This window comes from Bufo bufo, chromosome 4 (genome assembly GCF_905171765.1).
Source record: "Bufo bufo chromosome 4, aBufBuf1.1, whole genome shotgun sequence".
In the NCBI taxonomy this organism is placed as follows: Eukaryota; Metazoa; Chordata; class Amphibia; order Anura; family Bufonidae; genus Bufo; species Bufo bufo.
The window spans coordinates 615,594,918-615,611,193 of NC_053392.1; the positions used below are offsets into that span (position 1 = coordinate 615,594,918).

The 16,276-nt window shown below is 46.0% G+C and overlaps 2 protein-coding genes and 1 long non-coding RNA gene across 6 annotated transcripts in view; all 3 read right to left on the bottom strand.

Moving 5' to 3' along the window:
- Positions 1–16,276, bottom strand: part of LOC120999664 (oocyte zinc finger protein XlCOF6-like) — a 2,208,135-nt gene that overhangs the window by 514,871 nt on the left and 1,676,988 nt on the right. The window lies entirely within an intron of this gene.
- LOC120999668 (zinc finger protein OZF-like) overlaps positions 1–16,276 on the bottom strand; it is a 230,237-nt gene that overhangs the window by 190,264 nt on the left and 23,697 nt on the right. The window contains exon 1 of one of the 3 annotated variants that reach the window (XM_040430679.1): positions 12,091–12,179. The exons of the other annotated variants lie outside the window; for them this stretch is intronic. The gene's annotated coding sequence lies outside the window, so the exon portion shown is untranslated. Of the gene's footprint in view, positions 1–12,090; positions 12,180–16,276 lie in introns of those variants that run through there. 3 annotated transcript variants of the gene reach the window in all.
- LOC120999734 lies at positions 3,177–15,502 on the bottom strand. Of its 2 annotated transcripts, none has more exons than XR_005778593.1 (3): positions 15,454–15,502; positions 3,357–3,501; positions 3,177–3,244 (listed from the first exon to the last, which is right to left on the bottom strand). It is a non-coding gene; the product is annotated as an uncharacterized LOC120999734 (long non-coding RNA). The 2 variants fall into 2 exon arrangements; XR_005778594.1 differs by lacking the exon at positions 15,454–15,502 and adding an exon at positions 5,308–5,362.

The window sequence follows — 16,276 nt, forward strand, 5'->3', positions numbered from 1 at the left end:
AAGCCCTTTATTACGTCACTATTATCCCACAAGTAATGGGACCTGAAGAACCCCTTACAAGAAACAGGCAGCACCCAGAAATCTTCCTTGGAGCGGGACAGGAAGGTGGGTGTCCCCGAGTTGCCTGCTGCTGATGCTGAAGCCATACTCACCATTATCAGGCTCTGTCTCTCTCTGCGCTGCCGTCCACATTGCTGCGCTCTTCTCCTCTTCCAGCTCTGCTGACTGTCCGCCGCTCTGCTGTGCTGCGCTGTTTCCCGATGTAAGATCTTAGGGGGTAGAAAAAAAAACAAGCTATGGAAACACAAGTAGAGAACCCAAAATACATTCAATTCTTAGTGTAGACCCCCTAAATAACACCAGACCTTAGACCCAACCTAATCAACTAAGTACTTCAGACCAGACCAATACATTAATCAGACCTCAGACTAGGCAGTCTAAATAATATCAGCCCCAAGCCCAAAATAAATACCCCCAAATGAGGAGAAATATTTCAAGTTTCAGTATTCATATCCGGCGATGCACAGTTAAGCTCTTACCTGTGCCTGTGCCGCGAGCCGGTCTGAAATCAAATGCAGTCACCAGGAGCAGGCAGTTCCGAGAACAGCCGCCGGGGGGCCTTCATCGGGCTGTTCTCGGAACTCCTGCTCCCGGTGACTGCGTTTGATTTCAGACCGGCTCCCGGCACAGGTAAGGGCTTACCTGTGCATCGCTGGACGGGTGAGTCTACCTTACTAAAGATGGCAGCCCGCATGTGTTCGCTGGCGAACACTGCGAACTTACCATCACTAATGACCAGGTCCTGACCAAGAAGGAGATTTTGCCAAGTCACAGCTGAATGCTGTTCAGGCTCAGACCAAATAGAGGCAGAATAGTCCTTACAGATGATGGGAAATTTACATGGAACTGGCCATTTACCCTCCATCTTTATGACTAGGCCCTAATAGTGAAGGTTACAGGAGAAGTTGTAGATGGGACATTTAGTCACAGTCCACAAACGGACCTTCTTCAGGCACAGAAGACCACACACGGATCCAATACTTAAAATGCAAGTGTTAAAGGGAATGCGTCATCAGAAAATGACCTATTGTTTAAATCACATTTTTATGTTTAACAGATTTTTTAAAGAATTTTTGATGATATTTTTAATTTTCCATCCGAATATCTATATTTCAACAAAAAAAAACATAAAATCGTGCCATTATTGCGCTGGCCACTAAGATTACTGGCAGGATTAGAATGACAGATAAGACGGGATCCTCCATTCACAATAGGTGATCCTCAAGGTTATTTATTCTTTCTTGCACAATGACGTCTGCACAGAGCATGCCTAGAAAACTCTCCCATAGGAGTCAATGAGGTCCCCTCCTGACCATTGTGTCTATGGACCATGGGGCTGCCGTAAAGCACTTCTTTCTAAGTGATGTTAAGAAGAGCTCAGGCAAGATGGCCTCCCCCCATAATCATATTAAGGAAACAGAATAAATAAATCTGAAATCAGAAAATAAAAGGTTAGAAGAAAAGAATGTGTGTTACTATTTGGTTTTAACTGGTAGAAAACATTTTTGGTGACACATTTCCTTTAAGAAGCATATTTGGATCGATTTGTCTTGGGTTTATACCTAAGGGCATTATTTAGGTTCCCCCACGCCTGTTTTTCACCCCTTAAATCCTATGCAGGGATCTGGACTTTGCTGCAGGGTAACCACCAGGCCGCTACCTCTTGGAGTAGTCTCTGTTTAAGTGAAGGCTGACCCACGGGGGTCGAAAGCTACTGGTGCAGAGCATCAATGGATCAGACAAAACCATAGTCAGGTACAGGCAAGGGCCAAGGTAGACAGAGCTTGTGCAGTCCAATAAACGGTCAAAGTCAGAGTGGGCTGCTCAGGGTGAGAACAGAGATAAGGAAGACGTCTGGTCAGGTAGCAAAGGGTCAAATCCAGTCACTAGTAGACTAGAACCTGTTGCTCAGGCACAAATGGAAATGTGCCTCAATTACACAAAGCTGGCCAGTCATTGGCTGAAGATTATTAGTGGCCCTTTAAAGGAAATGTGTCACCGAAAATTTTATCTGCCAGTAACAAACATCTCCTTTTTTTTCTAATCTGATTTTATTTTCTGATTGTAGATTTTACTTTTACAAATTGCTTTATGGCAGCCCCATGGTCCATAGACACAAGGGTCTGGAGGGGACCTCATGGAGTTTTTTTTTAGGTATGCTCTGTGACCTGTGCAGACCTGTACAAGAGAAGTATAGATGAGCTCTGACAATCACCTATTGTGAATGGTGGAACCCGTCTTATCTATACACAGAAGTGAGAGAAGTACGGGCAGGATTAGAATGAGTTAACTGCAGTAAAGTCATCTGTACAGACCAAGAAGTGGTGCAGATTATTAGATATAGTGGCCGGTGCAAAAACTGCAGGATGTTTGGTTTTGGATTAAATATAAAAAGTGAAATGAACCATTTGGTGTAGGCAGAGTGGGTCAGGGCAGGACTAGGTTGCCTTCCCTAGTTGTCCCTATTTGGCCTCACCTATCCTTTAAGTCCAGGGAGGTGGAGCACCCTCCCTGAGAAGAGCGAGCCCTCTGGGCTATCCCTAAAAACTGGCTAGGATTCTGTAGATACAATCCTAGACAGGTGGTGGACTGGGAAGACACTAGGGCAAAGGAGCTAGTGAACCAAAAGTGTGTCCTTACACTTTTAAGATGGATATGACGTCTAATCTCTTCAGGGGACTAAACTATAGAAACACCTATGACTGACTAAGTCCTAACAAACAATGTCTTATATGTGATGATCAGATGATGGGGAATCTGACTTTCAGAACTGTTCTCATCTCTACAGTCATGGAAGGTCTCCTCTTACCCGGTGATGTGAGGGACTGGGGATTCTCCATCATGACGTCCTTGTACAGACCCTTGTGTTCTTCTAAATACTCACACTCCTCCATGGAGAAATAGACAGCGACATCCTGACACCTTATAGGAACCTGACAACACAAGGACACAGTCATTACCAGACCCCTCCCTTGGCGTTATTGTATAATGTCCCAGCATTCCCAGCAGCGCTCACCTCTCCGCTCAGCAGCTCAGTGATCCTGGTGGTAAGTTCTAGGATCTTCTGCTCATGTATCAGGGAATGAGGTGGAGGCTCGGTGATGGGGCTCTGGGTCCTGCTCCATCCTCCTGACACATGGGGTGTCACACACTCACCAGATGACTTCTTCACTACTGTGTAATCCTGTGTATGGGGAGACGCCGATCACTACAGAGATTCTAAGAATCCTTCACCTTTCTAGTCATTTCCCTGGTTTATTACTACAGATAAGAGAGATGTCACGTGAGACTCTCACCTCTCCAGTTATCAAGGAGATGATCTCCAGGGTGAGGTCTAATATCCTCGCAGCCATGTGGTCTCTGTCCTTCTCCATCCTTGGTGGGTCATTGATGGAAAGGACCATTGTCTATCAAAAGAAGAGAGTCCTGCACCTAAGGAACCTGAGGGAAACAAGGAGGACTAAGAGCAAAATCATAATTGTAAGAACATTTCACATGTGTTTCACAAATGAAGAATTATAACAGACCAATGACAGAGCACAATGCAGGTGACATCTATTGAGATGTCCTATATACAGCAGACTCCTGATAATAATATGATATATCAGTCACCCGTCCGTCCTGCTCTATAGTTGTGGATACAGCATTACACAGGACACATTGCAGTGTATCACATACGGCAACCAGGTCTCAATTATATGAAATTTTGGCTAATGAAAGGGTTTTCTGGGAGCAGAATACTGATTACCTATCTTCAGGACAGGTCATCAATATCGGATCGGGTTCTGGAACCGGCCACTGGAGCTACGGCATTCTGGTGACCACTGCGGCCTCCTCACAGCTTTCCAGGTACAGCGCCGTTCATTGTATAGTGGCCGTGTCTGGTATTGCACCCCAGGCCCATTCTCTTGAGCTGCACATAGGCCATGTGACCGGCGAATGTGACGTCACTGCCCTAGGAAGAAGCTGAAGCGCTGTCTAGAGTGACATGGCCTCTTCAAACTGCTGATCTCCGGGTTTGGCAGAAGTCCGACCCCCACTGATCCGATATTGACTCGGGTACAATCAACACAGACCTGAATCAAAATCTGGATTCCTCTTCCTCACCACTCTGATCAGTATTGACCGGTTGTGGCAGGAGCAGATCTGTATAATACAGGCCCACAAAATCCTCGAGACTAAGACTCTTTCCTCTAATCGCTGGTGTTCTGCTCCGGGGCCAGTGATGGGTCCGGGGTTTGTCCTGTTGCTCGCACAGCTGCAGGTTTGTTACTATCACATGTGTGTGCAATTATTTACCCCCAACTGTGCAAACCCCAATCCCTGCGGCCATCACTGAACCCCCAATATCATCAGAATCTAATCCAAGGCAACAGCCACTCTTACAGGGGTCTGGGGGGTCTCCTAATATTCCAGGGGGCAGTGGCGACTCTAGGAACAATATATAGGGGGGGGGGGGGGCACAAAGATACCGCAGTCAAAAATGGGGGGCAAAAACAAAATAAGTATATATAAATAAGATTACAAAATACGAGAGAATTGCGGTCTTCAGGGATACCTTTATAATAAAACTATTTACTTACAAAAGAAGCCATTCAGTCGTCTGCTGTGCCGTCCTCTGATCGCTTCCGCAGGCGTACTGTTATGGGGGATCTGTGCAAGACACACTGTTATGGGGGCATCTGTGGATGACACTTATTATGACTCTCGTCATTAGCCCCCATATGCCTCTCATCATTAGCCCCCTTATGCCCCCAGCAGCCACATTTTTTATAAAATAAAAAACCACTTACCTCTCCTGCTCCTGGACGCCGCCTGCCTCTCCTCAGTCGACTGTGCTCTGAACCGGCGCGCACAGCGTGGGCTCACAGAGCGCCCTCACAGCCGGCAGCCGAGGACCAGGAAGTGGTAAGTACAGAGCGTTCACCACTTCCTGCTCCTTCGGTACTAATGAGCGCTTCCATAATGGGAGCGCTCATTAGTATTCACCTGGGGAAATCAGTGGGGGGGCACCCGGGGGGGCAAAGAACAACATAGGGGGGCGATTGCCCCCCCTCACCCCCCTCTAGCGACGCCACTATCAGGGGGAGAGTAGACATGTCTGAGGAGAACTCCCCTCCTGACCTCCAGACTGTGTGAGCAGAGACTCTCTATGGCCGGTGCTGCCCCCTGCTGGCTGGACCTGCTATATGTCACCTATAGAACCGCTCCATTCTAATAAACCCAGAACCAAGACCAATAACTGACCTGCAGATCTCACCTCATGGGGCTGCAGGACCTGCGATGACGTCACAGTCATGTGATCAGTTACAAGAGAAGAAGGTAAACATTAGTGGCTGCAGGACCTTTGATGATGTCACAATGGGGTCACATGACAGGAAGTGTTAAAACTGTGGAAAGCATCTGCTGTTTTACTCCTCCCTTCATGTGACTGATCACATGACCCTGACACCATCAAAGGTCCTGCAGTCACTAAGATTAGGGTTGAGCAAATCAGGTTCTTATTGCTGTATCTCAGGGGTGCACAACGTTTTCTGGTTGGGGACCACATTGTCAGACTGAACCAATGACAAGGGCCGAAAATAAGAGGAATTAACAACTGAAATACTGTATTTGTGCAATATTGGACGTACAGTATATACTAACGTCTAGTTACAGTTCCATGACTCCCATCTAATGGGAGAAAACATGAGAAATCCATGTGAGCTGCCACAAGACAGAGACATACATGTCTGTTACCAGATGGTTGGGGGCCGCACAAAATGGTATCAAGGTCCACATGTTGTGCCCCCCTGCTGTATCTGAACCCAATTCTTTTAAAAACTTTGTTAAGAATATCGGCTCTGTCCTACTGTAAAATGTATTGCCTCTGCGGAGGTCTTTCCAAAGTTTAGAGCAAATATTGCGTGACTTACTTCGTTTTGCCTCTATCACATCTCACTTTGCTTAAATGAATGTATCAAAATACAAAGCCAAACTTCATGCCTCAAAGATGAGTTCAGCTTCACCACAGAGGCTTATCACTGTGCTCTGGATATCACTGGGGCACTGGATGGCAATGGGGGCACTGTGGGTGGCATTTTGGTGCCCTGTGGATGCCAACGGGGGCAATGGAAGGCCTTTGGGGGCACTATGGATGGCACTAGTGGCACTGACTGGCAATAGGGTCACTGGATGGCATTTGGGGGGCACTGTTGATGGCATTTGGGGGCACTGTGGATGGCATTTGGGGGTGCTGTGGATGTCACTGTTATGGGGGCTCAGTATAAGTGATAGGGCTCATGCAAATTACCATGATCGTCTCAGGAATCCACGTCCCGATACATGCGTCAGCCACATTTCCACGCAGACCACGTTGTCCCTGACCAATCTGACTGTATGATAATAATGTATGATACAACTAGGGTTGCACCAGGTATCGAACTTTCGATACCCAATCGATACCTTTTCACTCAGATCGATCCGATACCACAGCCTAGTATCTTTTAGAGAACATGGCGAGCACCGCCCTCGATGTGCACCATGTTCTCCTGAGCCGGCACAGTTGAGAAGGAGGGAGTCCCTCCCCACTGTGACATGGCCGCCACTGCCACCAATGAAAAGAGAGGGGAGGGGGCTGTGAAGCTGCCACCGCCACCAACGACAATAGCACTGAGGAGGAGGGGCTGTTGGCCACTGCGCCACCAATGAATAGAATTAACCCCTTAATGTTAATGTACGCAGCGGGTGCCGGCTGTATCACAAAGCCGGCACCCGGCCTCAATGACAGGGCATGGCGATCCCGCGAACCCCGTCAATTAACCCCTCAGGTGCGGCTTACTAACTACCACCTGCCGCCTAAGCTGACCTGGAGAACACTGCTGCTTTTTAGTGTCTCAATGACCCACAATATACCAGCTTTGGTGCCAGCAAGCTTATTCACTATGTAGGGTTTGGGTGCGACCCACTATCCTCCTTCACCCCTCAAAAAGTGCCCTTTAATATATTCTATCCAGCTGATAGGTTGGGGGAAACTGGACGCTGTGCATGTATTGCGGAGCACACAGGTTGTAAGTTAGTGCGTTATTGTGCTCACATAGGGGTTTAGCCCAGGCAGAGAGGAGGAAAACCAGAAATGCAACTTTGGACTGGTCAGTGGGAAACTGGTGGGTGAGCAGTTCAAGGGGCATAGTATACTGGTTGAGAAACCTACACATGTCTTCGGGTCCCCATCATAACGGGGAGGCAAAGACAGATGCAAACTGTAACCACCAGAGACAGTGACTTGCGGAGGAGTCAGGACTGCTGTGTCTGGAGTCAGGACAGTTGTGTCTGGAGGTTGCGGTACTGTAGTGACAGTAGTCAAGGCATCCAGAAATATTATACATATAAGACAGGAGCTGATCCTGGTATCTGTGCTGGTCCTCCAGCTCCTTGAATACTTTAGGCAGACCCATCCAGGGAGGCCAGCGGGCTCCATTGCTTAAGCAAACTGTTACAGCAATCGATGTGGATCTGACTTAGGGCTAAGCCTAAGGGCATTATCCTGGTGGTTCCCTGGTTTTCCTCCTTTAACCCTATACAAGAATCTGGACTTCGCTGTAGTGAATGCACCAGGCCCCTACCTCATGGAGTAGTCTCTGTGTGGTTGGCGGCCAACCCAAGGGGACACTGTGCCATAGCACCAAAGGTGCAGGCAAAGCTTCATTCAGTAAAAGGCAAAGGGCAAGGCAGGCAGAGCAAATCCATAAAACAGTTCAAAGCTCAGAGCAGGCAGTAAAGGTCAACATAGTAATTAAGCACAGGTCAGGCCAGGCAGAGGAGAATCAGAATCAGTAAACAGGCATTGGTTAGTACATGGGCAGACAAACAGTTTGGCAGGATTAGCAAGCCAGATAAACTTATTGTTCAGGCATCCTTCTACTGCCAAAGCAGCCAGAAGTATCAGAGGGCTGCCACTCATAAGCTGTTGAAAACTGGGACGTGCATACCAGCCCTTTAAGAGCTGAGGAAAGCATGTCCTTAATGCAAAAGCATAAGGCCTAGCTGGCAAGCGCAGGCAATGGCCTTCCAGAGGGGTGGGACAGGGAACACTGATAGCTGGACCCTGTGAAAGCTATGGGAGACTCACAGGCCTGGTCCATTTAAAATTCAGTGGGAGGTTGAGTGGAGCGGCACCCATGCCTGCCAAGGAAAGCAGGATGGGGGCGGACACGGGCCACCAACATATGTTGGTTATTGGTACCAGATAGCTGGCTACATTCCTAAGGTCTGAAGTGACTGTACATGCATACTACACACTAAAGACCTTTAGGAGGGGCTAGGAGGAACCAGGAAAGTAGAAAACATCTAGCTATGTAACAAAGAGGTTAGCTCCATTGAAGACATCATCAGGGTAAGATGTGTCTTGCTACCACTACCTCTCTGATTATATCATGTGGGCATCGGCCAGGTGCCATGTTTGGAACTGATCAATGGGGAGCTGACTCACTTCTTCATGGCTTTGGTGACTGTTACTTACTTTATTCTGTATATTGTGAATTGTATTTATCTTTAGTCAGAGTTTAGTAAACTCTTTATGCACCTAAGTTGTGTTAAGCTAATTTATTCCCAGATCTCAGAATTCACGGTAATACAAGTCCCAACATGAGTAAAAGGGGAAGGGAGGTTAATAATATGCATGAAAGATCATTTTACGGTCTCCCTGGGATCAGGTACAGTTACACAGGGAGAAAAATGTTATGTCTCTCCTTCTGCAGCCTGTCAGCAGGTCCACTAATGGTGGCTCCTCCTCTCCTCCACACTAGCTGACCGCTTAGCCAGGTAAAGACGGGGACAGCCGTTTCATCATAGAATATTTCAGGTTTTGTAATAGCTAGAGATGTAATCCATCATAAACTGACAATCTAAGCTTTAAAACAAGACCAGGATCACTAGTTTCACCACATGAGGAGGTATAGCCCTTAACAAATTAGGCTGGGAGTGAGAGCTAGAGGTATGAACAGCTTCACTGGGACCCATTTCCAAGGGCTATAACCTACAATGAATGGCAGCTAGTTCTGTGATCCTGGTCTTTAAAACAACTAGCTGCTTCCCAGACTGAGATCCAGCCATCATTTTCTAAGGATGTATAAGGTACAAGTCAGGGAAAGGGTTCATTATTAAGAAGAAGCGGTCAATTTTAATAACACCCTTTTCTCCTCAGTGTGTTTCCTTAGTAAAATCATACTAATAGGAAAAAGACCATGACATAACACAGTATTTTGTATTACTAACCAATAAGATGACAGCTTTGCTTCAGTACATCCATTATGATGTGTGAATGAATATGTAAAGATTCCAGCCCTCCAAATAATCATAATGCAATTTGTGGTTTATTTTTAGAAGGCAATACATGTGACGTTTCAGCCCTTGGGGACCTTCATCAAACTAATGCCACTGAGAAACCAGAATAAAAATTAATATGAGAACCTGGAGAATGTGGATTTACACATACATATTAGGGTCATAAGTGAATAAAGTCAAATGGAATGCACCTTTGCTTTAAGCTTTGATCATAGCAGAAAGGGAGTTAAACAGTAATTAGTGATTTCTGCTGTTCAAGAAGAATGATGGCTGTGTATTATAGTTGTGGTCCTGCTCATGCTGGCATAATGGTAGTGCCCATGTGTTCTGAATGTTGCTTTAGTTTAGGGCAGGTCTTTTGAGTACTCTTTTCTGTACCATACTATTTAACCCCGATCCTCAAGGCATTAAGTAATACATATAAAGTTATTAGGAGGCAGATCCTACAATGAAGCTGCACATCTGTCTTATTTAACAGAAAATATTACAATGGCTTCTCCCCTGTGTGAGTTCTCTCATGTTTAGCAAGACTTGATTTCTGACTAAAAGATTTCCCACAATCAGGACATGAAAATGGCTTCTCCCCTGTGTGAGTTCTCTGATGTCTAACAAGACATGATTTCAGATTAAAACATTTACCACATTCTGAACATGAAAATGGCTTCTCCCCTAAATGGATTCTTAGATGGCTCACAAGATGTGTTTTCTGACTAAAACACTTCCCGCATTCTGAGCATGAAAATGGTTTCTCCCCTAAGTGGCTTCTTAGATGGCTCACAAGATTTGGTTTCTGACTAAAACATTTTCCACATTCTGAACATGAATATGGCTTCTCTCCTGTGTGAGTTCTTAGATGTTCTATAAGCATTGATTTCACACCAAAACACTTCCCACATTCAGTACATGGAAATGGCTTCTCTGCAGTGTGAGTTCTCTGATGCCGAATAAAACTTGATTGACGGGTAAAACATTTCCCACATTCTGAACATGAAAATGGCTTCTCCCCTAAGTGGATTCTTAGATGGCTTGCAAGATGTGATTTCTGACCGAAACATTTCCCACATTCAGAACACACGAATGGCTTCTCTCCTGTGTGAGTTCTCTGATGTCTGCGAAGTTCTGATTTCTGACTAAAACATTTTCCACATTCTGAACATGGAAATGGTTTCTCTATTTTGTGTGTTCTTTGGTGATAAAGAAGAGATGATTTGCGGTTAAAACAGATCCCACATTCAGAACATAAAAATGGCTTCTCTCCCGTGTGAATTCTCTGATGTACAACCAAAAAGAATTTTGTGGTAAAACGTTTCCCACATTCTGAACATGAATACGGCTTCTCTCCTGTGTGAGTTCTCAGATGTCTAGCTAGAATTAATTTCCTGTTAAAACATTTTCCACATTCTGAGCATGAAAATGACCTGTTATCTCTGTGATTTCTCTCTTGCAAAGAAAGATTAGATTCATTTTTTAACTGTTTCTCACATGGAACTACTTTCCTATGTTTCGGTTTAGTTCTTGTTTTGGCAACCAGTGATTGATTAGATGAAGGTTTCTTGTGACCAGCGGTATCAGTGGATAGATCTCCACTGTGAAGGACTGAGGGTAGATTAGGAGTTATTGAATTAACTTGTGTGGTATTATCTTCTGCTTCATGATGGGAAGAAAAATAGAGATATCCGTGGGAGTCACTCATCTTGTCTTCACCTGGAAAATTAAACAACAGTTCTTATTTTCTGAATAAAATATATCTTTTTTAATTAATAAATTAAATTGGTTCCCCAGCATTTTGATATTGATGGCCTATCCTCAGGATAGGTTTTCAATATCAGATCGGTGGGGGCTGACTTCAGTTAGAACAATTAATCAGCTTTATGAAGAGGCAACGACACTTAGTGAAAACTTAACCTTTTCCTAGGCCACCTGATGTCACGTTCGGCTGTCAGATGGCCGAGGCGCAGCTCAATCTTGTTTAAGTGAATGGGGCTGAGCTGCAATACTAAGCACAACTGCTGTCCAAATAGCTGCACTGTGCTTGGTAGGCTGCGAGGAGGCCACGTCACTCTCAGATGCCCTTTGGAAAATTAAAGAAATTATTTAATTGGTTGTGGTAGCCAACAACTCCATTTTACTTTCAACAAGTTGTGAAATATATCCATGGTCTATTTATGCTTTGCATTTTACAACTTTTCTTCTGTTTTTTCTTATGTGCACCTAAACTTAAATAATAGCATATCCTAATCTGTCTATCCTATAGCTAGCCTCAAGCCACCTTCAGCTGTGGATGGGTGCCTGAGCAACATATTCTGGTTGCTATTTTCCTGTAAGGGTACGCCATTCTTCTGTTTGTTTGCCCGTGTACTAACCTGTGCCTGTTAACCGGATTTTACCCTTTGCTGCCTGTAATCTGGACTGTTTATTGAATTGCACGAGTACTGCCTTCCCTGACCTCTGCTTGTCCCTAACTATGGTTTTGCCTGGTCCTGGTCTCTTAATCTCCGTGGGCCAGCAGCCACTAAACATAGAGGACTCCAAGGGGCTGCAGCCAGGTGGTTCCCCTGCAGCAGATTCCAGCCTGTAGAGGGGTTAAAGGATGAAGACCACCACAAGGCCACTTAGGTGTAGCCCCAAACCAAATCTGTTCAGTGGCAGAGCGAATCCATATCCGCTTCCATAACAATAACTCTTAAAACAGAGGTCACCTCTTACCCAGTGATGTGAGGGACTGGTGATTCTCCATCATGACGTCCTTGTACAGATCCTTGTGTTCTTCTAAATACTCCCACTCCTCCATGGAGAAATAGACAGCGACATCCTGACACCTTATAGGAACCTGACAACACAAGGATACAGTCATTACCAGACCCGTCCCTTGGCTTTATTGTATAATGTCCCAGCATTCCCAGCAGCGCTCACCTCTCCGCTCAGCAGCTCAGTGATCCTGGTGGTAAGTTCTAGGATCTTCTGCTCATGTATCAGGGAATGAGGTGGAGGCTCGGTGATGGGGCTCTGGGTCCTGCTCCATCCTCCTGACACACGGGGTGTCACACACTCACCAGACGACTTCTTCACTACTGTGTAATCCTGTGTATGGGGAGACGCCGATCACTACAGAGAGGCCTCTTTCACACGGGCGATTTTTCCGCGCGGGTGCAATGCGGGAGGTGAACGCATTGCACCCGCACTGAATCCAGACCCATTCATTTCTATGGGGCCGTGCACATGAGCGGTGATTTTCACGCATTACTTGTGCATTGAGTGAAAATCGCAGCATGCTCTATATTGTGCTTTTTTCACGCAACACAGGCCCTATAGAAGTGAATGGGGCTGCGTGAAAATCGCAAGCAAGTGCTGATGCGGTGCGATTTTCACGCACGGTTGCTAGGAGATGATCGGGATGGAGACCCGATCTTTATTATTTTCCCTTATAACATGGTTAAAAGGGAAAGTAATAGCATTCTGAATACAGAATGCAAAGTAAAATAGCGCTGGAGGGGTTAAAAAATAATAAACAAATTTAACTCACCCCATCCACTTGGTCGCGTAGGGGATCTTTTCTTCTTTCTTCTGGACCTGGGTAAAGGACTTTTGATGAAGTCACGCTCATCACATGGTCCATCACATAGTCCATCACCATGTGATGAGCGCAGTGACGTCATCAAAGGTCCTTTAGCCAGGTCCTGAAGAAAGAAGAAAGAAGAGGAGATCCGCTACGCGACCAAGTGGATGGGGTGAGGTAAATTTGATTATTATTTTTAACCCCTCAATGGACATTTTAGTAAGCACTCTGTATTAAGAATGCTATTATTTTCCCTTATAACCATGTTATAAGGGAAAATAATAAAATCTACACAACACCGATCCCAAGCCCGAACTTCTGTGAAGAAGTCCTGGTTCGGGTCTGGGTGCCAAACATGCCGATTTTTCTCACGCGCGTGCAAAACGCATTAAAACGCTTTGCACTCGCGCTGAAAAATCACGCATTTTCCCGCGACGCACCCACATCCTATCAGGCCCTCACACGCGACGCCCATGTGAAAGAGTCCTAAGGGTCCTATTAGATGGGCAGACATTTTCTCATTAATGAGTGGCAAGCAATGATTTAGCGCAGAGATGCCCAACCTGCGGCCCTCCAGCTGTTGCAAAACTACCAGCATGCCTCGACAGTCTACAGCTATCAGCCTACAGTAGGGCATGATGGGAGTTGTAGTTTTACAACCGCTGGAGGGACGCAGGTTGAGCATCCCTGATGTAGCGAGTCTTTTGTGTTAAAAAGATGGTCAATTACACAAACAATCGCTAAATATATTTTGCTGTTTGCTCATTATAGCAGTTTTATGATAATTACTCCGTTCAAACAATTATATGAAAATTCTAAAGAAAATCAATCTGTCTGATTGGCCTTAAAGCCATCTTCACCTTTCCAGACATTTCCCTGGTTTATTACTAGAGATAAGAGGGATGTCATGTGAGACTCTCACCTCTCCAGTTATCAAGGAGATTATCTCCAGGGTGAGGTCTAATATCCTCGCAGCCATGTGGCCTCTGTCCTTCTCCATCCTTGGTGGGTCATTGATGGAAAGGACCATTGTATTTCAAAAGAAGAGAGTCCTGAACGTAAGAAACCTGAGGGAAACAAGGAGGACTGAGAGAAAAGTCACATTTGTAAGAACATTTCACATGTGTTTCACAAATGAAGAATTATAACAGACCAATGACAGAGCACAATGCAGGTGACATCTATTGAGATGTCCTATATATAGCAGACTCCTGATAATAATATGATATATCAGTCACCCGTCCGTCCTGCTCTATAGTTGTGGATACAGCATTACACAGGACACATTGCAGTGTATCACATACGGCAACCAGGTCTCATTTATATGAAATTTTGGCTAATGAAAGGGTTTTCTGGGAGCGGAATACTGATTACCTATCTTCAGGACAGGTCATCAATATCGGATCAGGTTCTGGAACCGGCCACTGGAGCTACAGCATTCTGGTGACCACTGCGGCCTCCTCACAGCTTTCCAGGTACAGCGCCGTTCATTGTATAGTGGCCGTGTCTGGTATTGCACCCCAGGCCCATTCTCTTGAGCTGCACATAGGCCATGTGACCGGCGAATGTGACGTCACTGCCCTAGGAAGAAGCTGAAGCGCTGCCTAGAGTGACATGGCCTCTTCAAACTGCTGATCTCCGGGTTTGGCAGAAGTCCGACCCCCACTGATCCGATATTGACTCGGGTACAATCAACACAGACCTGAATCCAATTCTGGATTCCTCTTCCTCACCACTCTGGTCAGTATTGACCGGTTGTGGCAGGAGCAGATCTGTATAATACAGGCCCACAAAATCCTCGAGACTAAGACTCTTTCCTCTAATCGCTGGTGTTCTGCTCCGGGGTCAGTGATGGGTCCGGGGTTTGTCCTGCTGCTCGCACAGCTGCAGGTTTGTTACTATCACATGTGTGTGCAATTATTTACCCCCAACTGTGCAAACCCCAATCCCTGCGGCCATCACTGAACCCCCAATATCACCAGCATTAAAGGGCTATTCCCGTCACATAACGTGAGGTTCTATCGCTAGGACTGGTCATCAGTGTGCGGTAGGTGGGGGCTCGCCTCTATCAGGACCCCACTAATCCTGGGAATGGAGGGGCCTGCAGAGCTGCTTTACTGCTGAATCTCCTCCACAGTCCCTGCTCATTAGAGCTCCGGCCTCCGCTGTGCAGGGACAGTGAGGAGAGGACACAGCGCTGCAGCCCCTTCATCTAGAAGAGGTTGTCCCCACCGACCACACACTGACTCCATATCCTAGTGATATCACAGAACAGTGTGTGATGGAAGACCCCTCTAATCCAGGAGAACAGCCCCTCTTACAGGGGTCTGGGGGTCTCCTAATATTCCAGGGGGAGAGCAGACATGTCTGAGGAGAACTCCCCTCCTGACCTCCAGACTGTGGGAGCAGAGACTCTCTATGGCCGGTGCTGCCCCCTGCTGGCAGGACCTGCTATATGTCACCTATAGAACCGCTCCATTCTAATAAACCCAGAACCAAGACCAATAACTGACCTGCAGATCTCACCTCCTGGGGCTGCAGGACCTGCGATGACGTCACAGTCATGTGATCAGTTACATGAGATAAAGGTAAACATTAGTGGCTGCAGGACCTTTGATGATGTCACACTGGTCACATGACAGGAATTGCTAAACTGTGGAAACCATCTACTGCTTTACTCCTCCCCTCATGTGACTGATCACATGACCATGACATCATCAAAGGTCCTGCAGTCACTAAGATTAATTAGGATTAAGAAAATCAGATTTGAATTGCTGTATTCGAACCAGATTCTTTTAAAAACTTCGTTAAGAATATCGGCTCTGTCCTACTGTAAAATGTATTGCCTCTGCGGAGGTCTTTCCAAAGTTTCAGCAAATATTTGTGTGACTTACTTCGTTTTGCCTTTATCACATCTCACTTCATTTATTTGCATAAATGAATGTATAAAAATACAAAGCTGAGCTTAGGCTTACCACTGTGCTCTGGATCTCACTGGGGCACTGGACCGCATTTGGGGGCACTGTGGACGTCACTGTTATGGGGGCTCAGTATGAGAAATAATAAAGGAACGGCACAACATAGAGTCATAAGAATAGATGTTCCAGAATTGCTATTACATGGGGAATGCATGGAGCTATTTAAACAGGCATATCAGGAACGGTGAAAGGTCCTCTTTAACTGCTTCCCAACCGCCTAACGCAGGATTGCGTCCTGGCGGCGGTCGATTCATTCCTCCTGGACGCATATACGCGTCATCTCGCGAGACGCGAGATTTCCTGTGAACGCGCGCACACAGGCGCGCGCGTTCACAGGAACTGCAGGTAAGCGAGTGGA